At 31.4% G+C, this 16,525-nt stretch overlaps 1 pseudogene; it reads left to right on the forward strand.

The window, feature by feature from the left end:
- The first annotated feature begins 8,311 nt into the window (after positions 1-8,311).
- LOC139824781 (uncharacterized) lies at positions 8,312-16,286 on the forward strand (annotated as a pseudogene).
- Positions 16,287-16,525: the final 239 nt, after the last annotated feature.

Here is a 16,525-nt window from a genome sequence, read left to right on the forward strand (position 1 = left end):
CAAGGAGAGAGTAATATTCTCCCTCTCGCTCGGCACTGCCGAGCGCTGGCGACACCCGATAGACCGAGCGTCACTCTGTGTGCGCAGTGGAGGGGGGCGCATGCGCGAAAAACCGGGCCGGATTCACATCACTGCCGTAGAGGGTCCCTTTACATAGCGGTCAAGACGAAACTTTGAACTCGAGAAGATGCCCCGGCGATGTGACGCCTAGCGGCGTCGACGCGAACTGCCGGTAATGCAGATACCGCGCGGGCGTGTACTATTGGTGGCGCGTACCGCCACAGAGTTCAACACGGACACTTTTCAATCCCTATCCTGGCATTCAATGGTATTCATTTATTGTCAGAATAGACGGAATTCAATGGAATTCAATACGGAAATTTTTAATTCCTAGTTTGGCATTCAATGGTATTCATTCGTTAACGGAATCAATGGTATTCATGGAATTCATCACGAAACTTTCCAATCCCTAACTTGGCATTCAGTGGTATAATATTTTTGTGTCGGAATTGGATGGGATTCAAAACAGACAAATTCTTTCCAAAATAAGGAATTCCATGATATTGAAACTATTTCAATCCCTTTTTTGGACAGAATGGAATTCGAAAAGTCCTTAATTGAATTCCTGGCAATCCCGTTTTAATTCTTTCAATCTTTTTTTGTTTGCTGGGAAGGGCCTTACGTGAAGATGGACGAGCAAACGTATGAGGTATAGAAATTTGATATTATAAAGTATAGCAGCGAAATTCGAGGGAGGTAGACTGGCGTTATACGTTATGTTGCGAAAGATGTGTCGAATAGATTTATATAGTTTATATAGTTACCAAAGCTTATTATGTAGCATCCAATTAATAAAATATTGGTTAACATAAAAAAATCATATTTTTTTATGAACTATTGTATATTCAACACTTAGCGATAAAAAACACAATTATTTGATTTTTGTTTACAGTCGTTTATTATCTGTATTTTATGAAAAATATTTTTTGTAATAGCCTAGGATTTTTAGGAATATAATTCCAGCAAAAAATATTTTTTATAAAATACAGATAAATGACTAAACAAAAATCAAATAAGTTTTTTAAATACTTTTAATTAAAAACGAAAAACAGGGGACTTGAATCGCCAGTGAACAATTAACAATTAGCAAAGGTATTATGATCGACCCAACTGGCAAATTTTATTGATCAAAAAACGCAGATTTCGGTCTTTTTCAAGCGTATAGAAACCACTCACAAATATTAGTTAATATTTGTTAGCGGTTTCTATATGCTTGAAAAGGGCCGAAATCTGCGGTCGAACCGTAGCGTTTTTTGATCAATAAAATTTTTCAGTTGGGTCGATCATAATATGTTTGCTAACTTTTAATTAAAATTTACAATTACAAAAGATGTCCATCAAAATAGGTCCAAAAACAATCCATTATAGGTCCAAAATTGGGTACGTTTTGGACATTTTGCGGACGTACAAAGTTGTGACAAATGGACGTCCATGGGACGTACATATTTGGACATTCTGCGGACGTACAAAGTTGTGCAAAATGGACGTCCATGGGACGTACATAGAACGTCCGACGGATCTTATTTGGACTTTGTTTGGACGTGCGAATGTCCAAAAGCGGATGTCCACTGAACATACATTGGACGTCCTTGTGCTATCTGCGTGACGTTAGCTCGGTAATTTGATGGATAAACATTATTTATCAATCAAATTGACTTTCATACGGCTCAATCGACGCGGAATTGTTTGGTGGTCACGAATATCGTCATTAAAACGTTGGTGGTCAACCGTTTTCCCAGAAAATAGAAAAATCCGTATGCGCATAATGCCGGACATATCACCTCTGTGCCACTAGTCGGAACAATTGTATTTATCACTCAAATTGACTTTGATAGGGCTTAATCGACGCGGAATCGTTTGGTGGTCACGAATATCGTCATTAAAACGTTTGGTGGTCAATCGTTATCCTAAGAAATAGAAAAAACCGTACTCTCACGCCATTGGTCGCATGACTCCGTGATGTTACCCTGCCGAAAATGTTCGATTAATTAAAAAGAAAGTAATCCGAATCGATCGGGATTTCTGCACCGAAAATACGGTATTAAAACCGATTGAAAATAGTCAAATCGAATTTAGTACGCTTCAGGCGGATTTGATATACATCCATTTAAATCCGAAATTATACGATTTTATAAGCTATAATTAAATCGGTTTTAATGCGATGTGAATCTGTCGGAGGATGACAAAAGTAATCCGTTGCAATCCGAAATTCTATTTTACGAACATTTAAATCGGTTTTAATGCGCTGTGAATCTGTCGGAGGATAACAATAAAAGTAATCCGTTATTGCTATTCGAAATTTCACGATTTTGCGGATTACATCGCGATAAACAATTAAATCTGTTTTAATGCAATTGAATTAGCTAGAATTTACCATAGTCAATCCATAGGCAAAAATAATTTCTTTCAATAAAAAATGTTATCATTTCGCAGATAAAAAGTAAATCGATTTTATGTAGTGTGAGTAGGATTTGCTGTTATCATGAGTCACAATAAAGCTATTTAAAATCAAATCTTTATTTTTTCTCAACTGCATAATACTTACAAAAGAAATACAATTTAAGCGTTAACCTTCAAGTGGTTATTGTTTATTTAGGTATTAACTCCTAATATGAGTGTATTGTTTGCAGTTTTTAATCAATTTTCAAACTTTTAAGCAATACAAACAATTAAAATTGAAAATAAAATCTTCAAAATAAACAAATAAGTACATTAACTTCGCCAGCAATATTAACCAAATTGAGAATAAGATTGTTGTTTTTGTAATTGAAACGGACTCATCTCTTGAAAAGAAATATACAAATTAGGCGGATTATTTTGGATTATATATCCATCCAATTATTAGTGTTTATTTTGGATTGACAACAATATGGATTAGAATGTAATGATTTCGGATTGGAAACAATCTGCAAAAGCGATATCAAAACCCATTCTGATTAGTTTGGAATTAAAATCGATTACTTTTTAATCCGGGCGCGGATTGAACCGACCCACACAGCACATGATATTATTCGTATATACTGAATTGATACTCAATATACTATAGATATACAAGATATACTGGTAATATCGCTAGAACGTATTTTGCAGTATATTATTTTACTGATATTTTAAGAATATTCGAAATTTATCAGTAATATTCGGTCTATTTACCGAATATTTTCAGGATATGCTAAATTGATGAAAATAGTATATTATTTTATCGGATTTTTAGAAAGCATAATAAGAAAAGACACAAAGAGTAAGTGAGCTAAGGTTAAATATTATTCGACGTTGGTGCAAACTGGGCCTAAATTTTATTATTATTTTGTAACGGAAGGTGTTAAGAGGTTAAGGATCGAACTATATGTATATTCTCGATGTAATTGAGCCGCGAGGCTGACTGCTACGTGCTGTCAGTCTCGTGGCACTGGTTCGATCCGCACGGCGTTGTCGATCACGCCGTCCCGCGTGGTTGATCATGCATCGATGTCGAGGTGCGCGCGCCCGGCGCGCCGCGCATGCCGGCATTGTCGAGCGGCTTGGTCTGCTGAACGCGACCAATCAGAGAGCGCTGCGTTCCGGATCTTTTCCCCCGTTTCCGTCTTTCGAGAACTCGCCGGGCGGAAGAGAGAGAACGGCCATGTTCCAAATCCCAATCAGTTGAATCAGTGTGAAGTGCGTGATTGTCAAGGAATCCAACGTTCTTGGATTGGTTCTCTAAGCCGCGATAGTGACTACAGAGAGAAACCTGAGAGCGGCCATCCGGCTTCGGGGGACGTCTGTCCTAATCTGCCCTCTGAGAAAGTGGACGTCAACTACGGCGTTACGCTCGGTAACGATCAGAGAGGACTCGGGTAACGATACATGGGTTCGTATCCATGCTATGGTTCGTGTCCGAACTACTCAGATGGAGGGGATATGCTGGTCGCGCAAGCCTTTCCTCTGTCCGTGTACGCTAGGCCCTCGGCAAGCTTCGAGCGGGGAGAGAAGGGCAGACATACGATCTGCTGTCTCTCTTGAGCTGTGACGTTGCCGCTTTGCACGGGCCGGCTTGCCGGCTATACCACGATGCCACGCATTTCAGGTATCGCGTCTCGTGTCTCGCCGAGTGCCGAGTCTCGAGTTGACAAATCGACGATACGCTATACCCGCTATATACGTTACATTTGCTTGTATACAAATTTTAATTTTTATATTTATAATTAAATAAATAAATATATATATATATATATGTATATATATTTGAAATTTATAAATATATAAAGATTGCAAATATAATTAATTAAATAAATATTTATAAACATAAAAACTAAAATTCGTAAATGTAATGTATGGAAATCACCGTTCTATGCTTTTCTATCTAAAAAAGTCTTACATTAAAAACCTTTACTTTGCATAATAAATTTTAAATTTAATATTTAAATGCATACCAATAATTATATTATTAACTATATTGAGAAAAAAAATGGTAGTTTATAATGTTTCTTGCACTCTTATTAAATTTATTTTACCTATGCATGTTCAAGCGGCCAAATTACGAGCAACAACAGAAGGATAATTGGATAAAAATAAAAACACTTTCTTAAATAAACAATACACATGGGTAACAGTGAGTTCTATTATAATTCTCGTATAGTTCTGAACGTGTTCTAACGTTTATTTCTAAAGAGTTCTGACGATAAGCATTATTTATTCATATTTTAAATAATTTTTATCGACCGAGAAAGACGCATTTACGGGTATGTGGGTGAGACGCTGTAAAAAATCTCGGAGTTCTGGCTTATATAAAATATTTTATATATTCACTTTATTTTAAAAATTTATTTTTATTTTTTAAGTAACAAAAATGCTCTTTTTTCTGTTATATTCTGGTCACTATAAATGACAGACGATGTAAATAATTCTAGCTGTTTTAGGTATCTGAAACGCAAAAAGCTAAAATTTTCTTATTCTGCAAAAGTGTAGCTATCGTCTGAACTAGAACTAAATCAATATTTCCATTCTGAGTTGCTTTTTTATTTAAAATATTATAACTTTTTTCAAAATTTTATTAGTATTTTATTAAAAGAAAATGTTTATTCTAGTTCAGACGATAGCCCATATCACTTATTCTGAATAAGAAAATTTTTGGTTTTTACGTTTCTGATACCTAGAACAGCTAGAATCATTTACTTCGTCTCTCATACTTACGTCTTTTAGTGATCAAGATATAATATAAAAGTAACAAAAAAGAAGAATATTTTTCTTACTTAAAAAATAAAAATAGATTTTTAAAATAAGGTTAAAAGAACATGCAAAGTTTAACGTTATACGCTTTCTTCGTTCCCCTATAAAAAATTCCTGAAAAATACCTATTTTTAAAGACCTTCTCCGGCTCCAGTCATACTCAACTTGTATTCATGCTTAAAAAAAAAAAAATTTATTTTACTAAAGTTAATTTACTAAATATTACATGTAACAACTAAAAAATAAGAAGTTAACTTCAAATCGCGTACTTTACACAAGTATTTCTCGAAAACGAGTACCGCAAGGGTATTGAAACTTATCGCATATTATTAATTTCTATTTTTATATAAAGCATCATATACTAGTCTTTCAAAAACGTTTAGAAAAAACTTTTTTCACAATTTATTATTTGTCATTAACATATTTTATTATTAATCACATACATATAAGTGTGAGAAAGCATATGGTACAAAATAATTTCAATATTTAAATTATTGTAATAATAAAGAAATCAATTATTTACATTTTCTTCTGTGTGTGTATGTGTGATGTTATTGACAATAGTTTCTTTGCACGTTTACATTTCTTTTGCAGATTTTTTACACGCTTAATTTTCACAAGTGTGATGTCAAATACAGACAAGATTTTTGTTTATCTGCTATAAGCGTTATTTTGAATGTAAGGTTTTAATAATCAAATGTTTTTAATAATCAAACATTTTCAAACTGCAAGCGAGGGACAAGCAATATCATCTACAGCATATGTATCCTTAAAATACTACGATCTTTTCTAGCAGCACTAGCCACTAGCGTATAATTTGTCCGCCGACATTACTAATTTCTTCTGCAGCAACACATAAAATGTTGAACAGTTTTCTCGAATGGTTGTAATAACGTCTGTATGTCCTTGCATTATTAATTCGTTAAGGTATTGCTCATATTCTCATTCTATTAACAAAATTTTGAAAAAAGTTATAATATTTTTAATAATATTTTTAATAAAATTTAAAACTATTAATTTAGAAATTACATCTTCTGACCAAAAGCGTTGGTCGAAATTAATAACGTCTCGATGATTGATCCGAAAAAGTGCTGTGTGAATCCGACAAAGCGAGTTGGCTCACGGTTTTTTCAATGTTCATATCGGTAAAGACGTTATATATTGCCAGTTACTGTCGATTTAAGCTGCTTTAACTGTTATTCTATTCACTGGCGAAATAAATTTATTATTCTGATTTTTAATAATATAAGAGAAATAAGACCGTTTTATGTGACCGTTATACAATCAATCAATATTAAATAAGCCGTGTATGATTCGAGCTTGGATCTCAATAGCCTAATAATATTTTTTATGTATAATTACACGTATATTTTTTCCAATCTTAATAAATTGCGCGTTGACTAACTTGTCAGACTTACAACACAGCTCCTGTTAGAGTAGTAAATTCTTTACTATTATTTAAATCGATTTAATTAGAGGGGTGTGAGGGGATTTTATTAATCCAATAGGAGCTGTGTTGTAAGTCTGACAAGTTAATCGGCGCGTATTATAGTTGATTAAAGTTGGAAAAATATGTAAATATAGTATATAAAAAATATTATTAGGCTACTATAAAATCTAAGCTCAAATCGTAAATGGTTTATTTAATATTGATTAATAATATTTTTGATAAAAAAGCCGCCTAGAACCTAGAATGGAAATATTGGTTTAGTTCTAGTTCAGACTATAGTCACATATACTTCTTCTGAATAAGAAAATTTTAGCTTTTTGCGTTTCAGATACCTAAAACAGCTAGAATTATTTACACCGTCTGTCATTTATGGTGACCAGGATATAACAGAAAAGAAGAGCATTTTTGTTACTTAAAAAATAAAAATAAATTTTTAAAATAAGGTGAAGAGAGAGAACATGCAAAGTTTAACGTTATTCACTTTCTTCGTTTCCCTATAAAAAAAGTTCCTGAAAAATATATATTTTAAAGATCTTTTAAATCAGAATACCTCCGTTAATAATTCTTTACATTCTCTTCCTGACAGAAGAGATTTTACCACTTCTCAATATAAATATAAATTTATCTTGTTATGGTTTTATTCGATTATTCCGGCGTTTTTATATTTGTGATTTAATTAGATTGTTTACTTTGTTTATATTATTAGATGATTGTTTAATGTTTTAGTCTAGACTAATGTTTAATGTTTTAGTATGTAAACTTGAACATTAATTATCATGTTTTTTTATATTTATTTTCTTCTATCGTAGTAATCCGTTCCGAAGAAGACTAAGTACAGTCGAAACGTTAAGCATGTGTATTGTTTATTTAAGAAATTGTTTTTATTTTAATTCAATATCTCTCTGTTGTTGCTCGTGGCCGCTTATAAACATTAATAGCTAATATAAATTTAATAAGAGTAAAAAGAACATTATGAACTACTTTTTTTCTCGATATAGTTAATATGTAATTATTGTTATGCATTTAAATATTAAATTTAAATACTATTATGCTAAAGTAAAGGTTTTTAATGTAAGACTTTTTTTGATATAAGAGCAAATTTGCCAGAACGGAAATTTCTATACATTACATTTACGAATTTTAGTTTTTATGTTTATAAACATTTTTTTAATTAATTATAATTGCAATCTTTATATTTATAAATTTCAAATATATATGTATATATATATATATATATATATATATATATATATATTTATAAATATAAAAATTAAAATTTGTAAATATAAACGTAAATGTAACGTATAGCGCATCGTCGATTTGCCAACGCGAGACTCGGCATTCGACGAGACGCGAGGAGCGATACCCGAAATGCATGGCATCGTGGCATAGCCGGCGCGTGCTAAGCAGCTACGTCACAGCTCAAGCGAGAAGGAGACAGCAGATCGTATGTCTGCCCTTCTCTTCCCGCTCGAAGCTTGCCGAGTGCCGAGTCAGCCGACTGGCATATCTCCTCCATCTGAGTAGTTCGGACACGAACCATGTGTGTACCGTTACCGAGCGTAACGACGTAGTTGACGTCCACTTTCTCAGGCGGCGCGTCAGTATACGTCCGCTGGAACGGAATGATCCCGGTGGCCGCTCTCAGGTTTCTCTCTGGTGACTATTCGTGCGAGCTCCTCCGCCCAACCGGGATAAGCACGATTCCAGACTCCAAGTAGCCAAGGGCGCTTAACCAGCAATCTTCGAGCGTGACCGTCCTGCCCTGTTCACCAGGTGAGCTCGCCTACGATCACTGCATGTCATCGCGTCGCGTTCGCGCTCGTCGTCTATCTCAGGGACAAGATCTCCGCTGCTTGACCGCAACATCTCCGTCGTAAAGATTTGTGAGCGATTCGAATTCCGACATAACCTCGTGAAACGGTCTTTTGACATCGAGCTCTCGATGCAAATCAATACGAACGTTGTTCTCTCATCCGCAGCCCTCTTCTCGTTTCGCACTCTTTCTGAGTAGTGCCGGTGAATATTCACATTTGAAGCTAGATCAAATACTTTTCTTAATACATTTTAGAGGTTAGATTGTATAAAAATTAGTAAAAAAAAATGTGCAAAAAACCACGAAATGTACCTTCTGTTTCTTGCTCGACCGGAGATTCCGCGGAGCGCAATTTATGCCGGTACCACTCAGAAAGAGTGCGAAACGAGGGGAGGGCTGCGGATGAGAGAACGATGTTTATATTGATTTGGATCGAGAACTTAATGTCAAAAGACCACATATATATTTATGTATTACACATATCTTTTCCAACATTAGTAAATGCAACATTATATAGTAAAATAGCAATTTACTAATGTTGGAAAAGATATGTAGGTACGTAATAATTATGCTACCAAGATCCAAGCTCGGACCGTAAATGGCAATTTAATTTAATCTAATTTAATTGTATACCATAACGGTCTTATATTTCTGGTATTATTGTAAATATTTTTATGTTTTATTATAGGGTTCTTCTCACATTCTATTTTTGATGGAATATATTAATTTTGGATAGACATTATACTATCAAAGGAGTTAATTTAAGCAAAATCTGTATTGACTAAAGGTGCATTATGGACACGTAAGTTTATATATATATATATATATATATATATATATATATATATATACAATAAAACTTATCCCAAAAGACTATATATATTTATGTATTACACATATCTTTTCCAACATTAGTAAACTGCAACATTAGTAAAATAGCAATTTACTAATGTTGGAAAAGATATGTACAGACAGCGTCATTAATACCTAATAGAAAACGTTGAAAATTAAATAAACTGTAATTAATAATTAAAAATTTTGCTATCTTTAAATTATTCAGTAGTTTCTGCAATTCTTTTATGTATGGGAAATTAATGTAGATATCCTAAAATATTATATGAATATATAATACTCAAAATTCTAGAAGTTTGTATACAGCTGCAGAAATAAAGCAAAATTATTGACATAAAATCTCTAGAGTGATAAATTCAATATTACATTGTATAGCTTGTATTGACAGGGATAGACAGAAAGGACGGTAGGGGAGACCGGGGCTGGTTGTGACATTTTTTCTATAAAGTGTCTCAACTCTGATTATGTTGTTCTTATAAATGAATCTAGGCTTGCTAGATTCAGTAACTAATCGGGATTTAAATTTAATAATAATTTTATCTAACCGCTCATTAGAAATTATATAAATTAAAAAATTCTGAAAAAAGAGACATGTAACTTTTTATCCCACACCAGGGGCTGGTTGTTACAACACACGGGGTAAATTGTTTTAATTTTAAGATTAAATATTAAAACACAAATATTTGTAAAATTTATAAAAGTAAGGTTTATTGTAAACAGAAGAAATTAGAGAGTATATACCACAACATACACATTTCTGCTTATTTAGATAACAAGTGCTAGACCAATAGACAAACCTGCGTTTTTGACGGCTGCTTGTCCGGGCTCCTCTCACAAGAACGCCAGCGCCACTAGCTCGCGCGGTATGTCTTCCGACACTGGCGTGATCATTTTCTCTTTCTAAAGGCCGGTTTTCACACGCAATGATTAGTGGCGCCAACTGACTGGCATTCATTGGCGCCAGAACCGACTAGCAAACTCACAAGTATTTACACAGTGATTGGCGTATACTATGGAAAATATTTAACATTTATTAAACACACAGTAAATGACAGCAAGCATATAACCTCCAAATTTGAGGTTATATGCTTTGGCCAATAACCGCCAGTAAACGCCACATTACTAGCGCCAGTTTGTATCAAGTGTTTACACTGGTTTACACTTGCATTTTTACTGGCGTTAGTCGACTGGCGCGGCCTGGCGCCACCAATCATTGCGTGTGAAAACCGGCCTTAACGTTACTATAGCGTTTTCGGTTTAGCTACCGTTGGCACTGTAACAACCTACCCGTGTAACAACCAGCCCCAGTCTCCCCTACTTTAAAATACAAACTTAAATAAAATTGTTTTTTATACATTTTGTATTTTGGTTATAACTTTCTAATGAATCATTTTGGAGATGTATGTTTTTATGTAACATTTTTTTCTCATTTCTGCTCATAGAACATGGTACTAAATGTAATGTATTCTGTATTTTATTCTATTTATTTTATTAAGCACCTTTTAAAAGAAAAATAAATTAGAGTAAAACTTACAGAATTTTGAGTATTATATTCATAATATTTTAGGATATCTACATTAATTTCCCACACGTAAAAGAATTGCAGCAACTACTGAATAATTTAAGGATAGCAAAATTTTTAATTATTAATTACAGTTTATTTAATTTTCAACGTTTTTTAATTGATAAAGATATTTTATTATCACGGTCTGGAATGTTCAGGTTTTTAATTTATCATATTCAATATTTCCGTTTCTAATTTTATTAACATGTAAATTTTGGTAATATTAAAAATTTATATTATTTTAAATATCACTTTATTTGTAATTATTTTATCATTGCCACAATATTTCAAGTACTATATATTTTATGTAATATCTAATACTATGGTTAAAATTATGAAGTAATAACGATTATAATAATGGATTTGAACAGATTCAAAATAAATGGAAAACGTAAAAGGAAAGATATCTCAGCTATGTCAAAACGACAATTAAGTAGATTGACTAAACAAGAATCAGAACGTATTTCTGCATCTGTGTTAAATATGACTGCCATACCATCACATAAGAATATTAATGATAAATGTACAAATGTGGAAAACATCTTAGAAATTGAATCTGATATGACAGATATTCAAAGCAATGCACAAATAATTGAAAAAGACAATGTTTTAAATGAAGGAAACAACAATAACGATGTATTAATGAATTATGAACATTTCAATACAGACGAATATTTAAATGAGCATACTTCCAATTCTCTACAATGCATTACAAGAATTTCTTACAATGAATCAATAGCTCATGTGGCATCTGAAAATACAAACAGCAATTTTAAAAATGATCTTGTCTGGGCTACGGAATATCAAATTAAACATAATGCTTTGAAAGCACTACTTCTGAAATTAAAACAACATTCTTGTTTTTCGACATTATTGACAGATCCACGATCATTTTTGAAAACACCACGAACACAAACTACACGTGTAATAGTACCAGGTATATACTATCATTTTGGATTACTGAATGTTATACGAAATGCATTGACATTACAAAGAGAAAATATTGATTGTGTCAAAATAACGATAAACATTGATGGATTACCATTGTCAAGGTCATAGCAACAACAATTTTGGCTTATATTAGGCTCAATCCTTCCCTATAACAATGTATTTGTCATCGGAATTTACTATGGGAATGAAAAACCAGCAGACGCAAATGATTTTTTACAAGACTTCGTTAATGAAGCAATAGAAATATGTGAGAATGGTATTTACATTGATAATCTTAACATACAATGTAGAATTGAAGCACTGATCTGTGATGCACCAGCCAAAGCATTTGCTTTATGTATAAAAGGACATACAGGATATTCCAGTTGCACTAAGTGCATTACTGAAGGAGAATACATAAGAAATCGGATATGCTTTCCACAAACGAATGCGCCACTTAAAACAGATGAGGATTTTATGCAAAAAGTTGACGATAATTATCATAATCCAGATGTAACATGTTGCTTGTTAAGAATACCTCATTTTCGACCTGTTACAAATGTTCCTCTAGATCCCATGCACTTACTGTATATAGGAATTATGCGCAAATTAATTTATTTATGGCTTGGTGGAGATTTAGATTACCGTATACCACATAGAGCAGTAAAAGAAATTTCTAAATGTTTATTGACACAATTAAAACCATTCATACCTTCAAAATTTGCTAGAAAACCACGAGGAATGGATTGCGTAAAGTTGTGGAAAGCTACAGAATACAGATTAATACTGCTATATACAGGGCCATTGGCTTTTAAATCTATTTTTAAAAAAAAAGTATATATACATTTCTAATTTTATTTTTTATTACAACATTTATAAAACTTTACGGAGCCCACAATGTGTCGCACAATGTTCATTGTCTAATGCATCTTGTAGATGATGTTAGAAAATTTGGAGTACTTGAAAACTTCAGCGCATTTAAATTTGAAAATTATATGCAAACATTAAAGAAATTACTTAGAAAATCTGAAAAGCCATTACAACAAGTAGTACGGAGATGCACTGAGAAAGAAAGAAACTTGCCATTAGATGTATCACCATTACGAAATATTTCATCAGATTCTATTTTAACAAATCCAAATCTAATATCACCACATTGTAATGGCCCACTTACATCTGACTGCAATAATCCACAATATAAAGTTATTAAATATAATAGAATAACATTCAAAGCTGGAACACTTGCAAATAATTGTTGTGGCTTAAGCGATGGTAGTATTGTGTGTATTGAAAATATGGCACACTGTGCAAAGCGAAACATTCCTATGATTATAGGATATGAATTTTTGGAAAAAAGGGATTTTTTTGACGTTCCTTGTCCATCTTCCTTGCTTGGGATATATTCTGTATATTTGTTGTCACATTTGAAATCATGGCCATTACAAAATGTGATAAAGAAATATGTAAAATTACCTTGTGGAAATGATAAATTTGCAGTTTTCCCACTATTACATATTGAAATAACATAATGTGCTTATTGGTATGGTACCAGGATGACAGAAAAAAAATTATATTCCATCGTTGAATTTGAAGATGGGCTTCAAGTTATTCCAAATAATTGGTTCAGCGCAGATTTGAAAACAGTTTTTTGGCCACATTATACAAGTAACAAACGATATGATAAAGCAGTTAAATTAATGGAACAGCCTGATAAATCTACATGGATGAAACACTCAATTATAAAAATATTTGGGACATTTTGTAAGTAATACTTCCTTATTTTCTTTTTATTAAAACTAATTAAAATATTGTGTATGATGTATATAAAATAAATATATATACATTTTTAAATATTATAACATAGGTTTGTACGTTGTTTCTGTTAAGGTTATTTTGGTCTATTTATCAGAAAGAATACAAATTTACTTTATATTTATTTACTGTGGCCTAGTTTACATCGATTTCTTGATACGCGTATCAAATAGTATATTTTAAGTGATCAGCCAATAATCAAACTAATTTACTAGTTATTTACTATTTAATATACATATCAAGTGATCGGTGTAAACTAGGCCTGTATGATAATATAGTGATTCAAATTAAATATTAAAAATAACATATATTAATATAAATTTTATTTATTTTAACTTTTTTTCTACTTTTTATAAATAGAGATGATAGTTTCAATCAAATATAAATGGATATTAATATGCTACCATACATTATTATATATTATTCGCAAATAAAAACATTTAAATATAATGTTGTAATCATATTTTTAATGATCTAAAGCAACATACAAAGGTCGAAGATATACACAAATAGCATTTTTGATTACATCTAATGGTTTTCGCTAGCTCATTAGTAAACCAGTCCAGTAAAAAACGTTAATAAATTGATTACAATAATATAATGTTGTTTTTTTCTTTTTTAGCTTGTTATGAAAAGGCGAGGAAAAAATTAAAGGATGCCGAAGATATTTCAGATTTAAATTCCTGTACAAAAACAGAAGAATATTTAAAAAAATCGCGAAAAGACAGAGCTGCTAAAAATCAGAATAACTCGTCGAGTAATAGTGATGAATCATCTGTAAATGATGTATTCAAAAATGTCCCAAAAATTTCGCAGAAAACAGAAGAATATTTAAGAAAATCGCGAAAAGGCAGAGCTGCTAAAAATTAGAATAACTCGTCGAGTAATAGTGATGAATCATCTGAAGATGATTTAATCGAAAATGTCCCAAAAATTTCGCAGAAACAAATAAGTACTACACACAGTAAAAAAACAGTTATGCAAAAAGGTAAAAATCTAATGATATAGCAATAATAGATACATGAAAATGATTATTTATAGTACATAATAAACTTTGTTTACCGGGAGTAAAGATAACTATATTCTTATTATATGCTTCAATTTTATACTTACTTTTGTGATATTATTATATATTAGATAACCGAAATCTCAGAAGAATTGGTATATTCAAGATAATTAATATTATTACAATTAAATCTTTTGTTATTTTTAGAACTACAATCAAAGTCACAAAACTTGCCAACTACAAGCAAGCAAAAAACTGTTGATCTAAACGTTGATGAAGATGATTTATTAGGTATATTAGCATTTGTTATTTATTTGAATTAGAATATACTTCTAATATATTTTTTTGATATTTTTTTATATATAGCTTTCGGTAAAAAAAAATTTTTATATAAAAACATTTAAATATATACAATCATACATAAAATATGTCCGTACATATTTTCATTCTTTTGTTATTTACTTATTATTTTTCTTGTACATACGAACAGAGATTAAATAAAAGAAAGAAAACATGTATGGACATATTTTATATATGATTATTATGTATAATATGTTTAAATATGTTTTTATATAAAAAATTTTTAACTGGGAGAGTAAAGATAATTATATTCTTATTATATGCTTCAATTTTTTATATTTAAAATTTACATTTTATTTATATGTTTTGATTAGCATAAGTATGTACAATATTTTTATTTATTTACAGTAACTGAAAAGATGAATATAATCAAAACACATCAAAAGTCAATTTTAGAGAAACAGTCAGGTGGTACCTTGAATTTAGAAGAAACAGAAGTCGACATTTTTGAACATCTTTCACTGACAAATGAAAATGAACTTGAAGCGTTAGAAAGCAAGTTAAACAATGACTCAACTTATAGAAAACATATGGTAAGTTATACACTTGTTCCACATAGAATATTTATGAAAATAATTGTAATTTAATAATATTATACAATTACTGGATAACATAGTAAATGTAAACGTTTGCAACACTAAAAAATAATATAATATAGATAGATATAAATATTAATGTGCAAGATAGTTTTATTATTTATAAATATTGTAAAGTTGCATGTCACCTTGAGACCTAACATATTAACATTTTGTCATGTAAAAGTTCATTTGTATTAAAAGTTTGCTTTCATAATAGTTTTCTATTTTATTTCTCAAGATTTAAGTTTTTATTAGAGTATATTTTTACTACAGCATCATACTAACACTAGGCAAAACATCCAACTGATATTAACAGTGTGTAATTATATTTTAGATTAAACAATTAGCTCGAATTATATGCCAAGATATGAAAATGTCGTGCATTCGACTAATGAGACAGATTTTTACAAATCAGTTGGCAATGCAATATAGTTGGTACGGAGCAAAGAAGAAAAATATATTTTCACACTTACAATTGTGTAAAGTAATTATGTGTAAGTAAAATAAATTCTAAATTATAATTTTAAATTTTGAATTATTAAACTGCATAATTTTGTATATAAATAAAAATATATATATGTTTATTTATTTATAAATATATCTATTGTAATTTACTTATTGAATGAAGTAAAGAGATATTTTTTTACAAATGTTGGTATTTTAAGCAATTTTTATTTATATACTAGCATGCCCCGCCGGGCTTCGCCCCGGAGAACATGTGTATTAAGACACGCAATAGTCTCTCTCTCTCTCCTCTCTCTCTCTCTCTCTCTCTCTCTCTCTCTCTCTCTTCTCTCTCTCTCTCTCTCTCTCTCTCTCCTCTCTCTCTCTCTCTTCCTCCTCTCTCTGCTCTCTCTTCTCTCTCTCTCTCTCTCTCTCTCTCTCTCTC

The sequence above is a fragment of the Temnothorax longispinosus genome, unplaced genomic scaffold (assembly GCF_030848805.1).
Source record: "Temnothorax longispinosus isolate EJ_2023e unplaced genomic scaffold, Tlon_JGU_v1 HiC_scaffold_57, whole genome shotgun sequence".
NCBI lineage: Eukaryota > Metazoa > Arthropoda > Insecta > Hymenoptera > Formicidae > Temnothorax > Temnothorax longispinosus.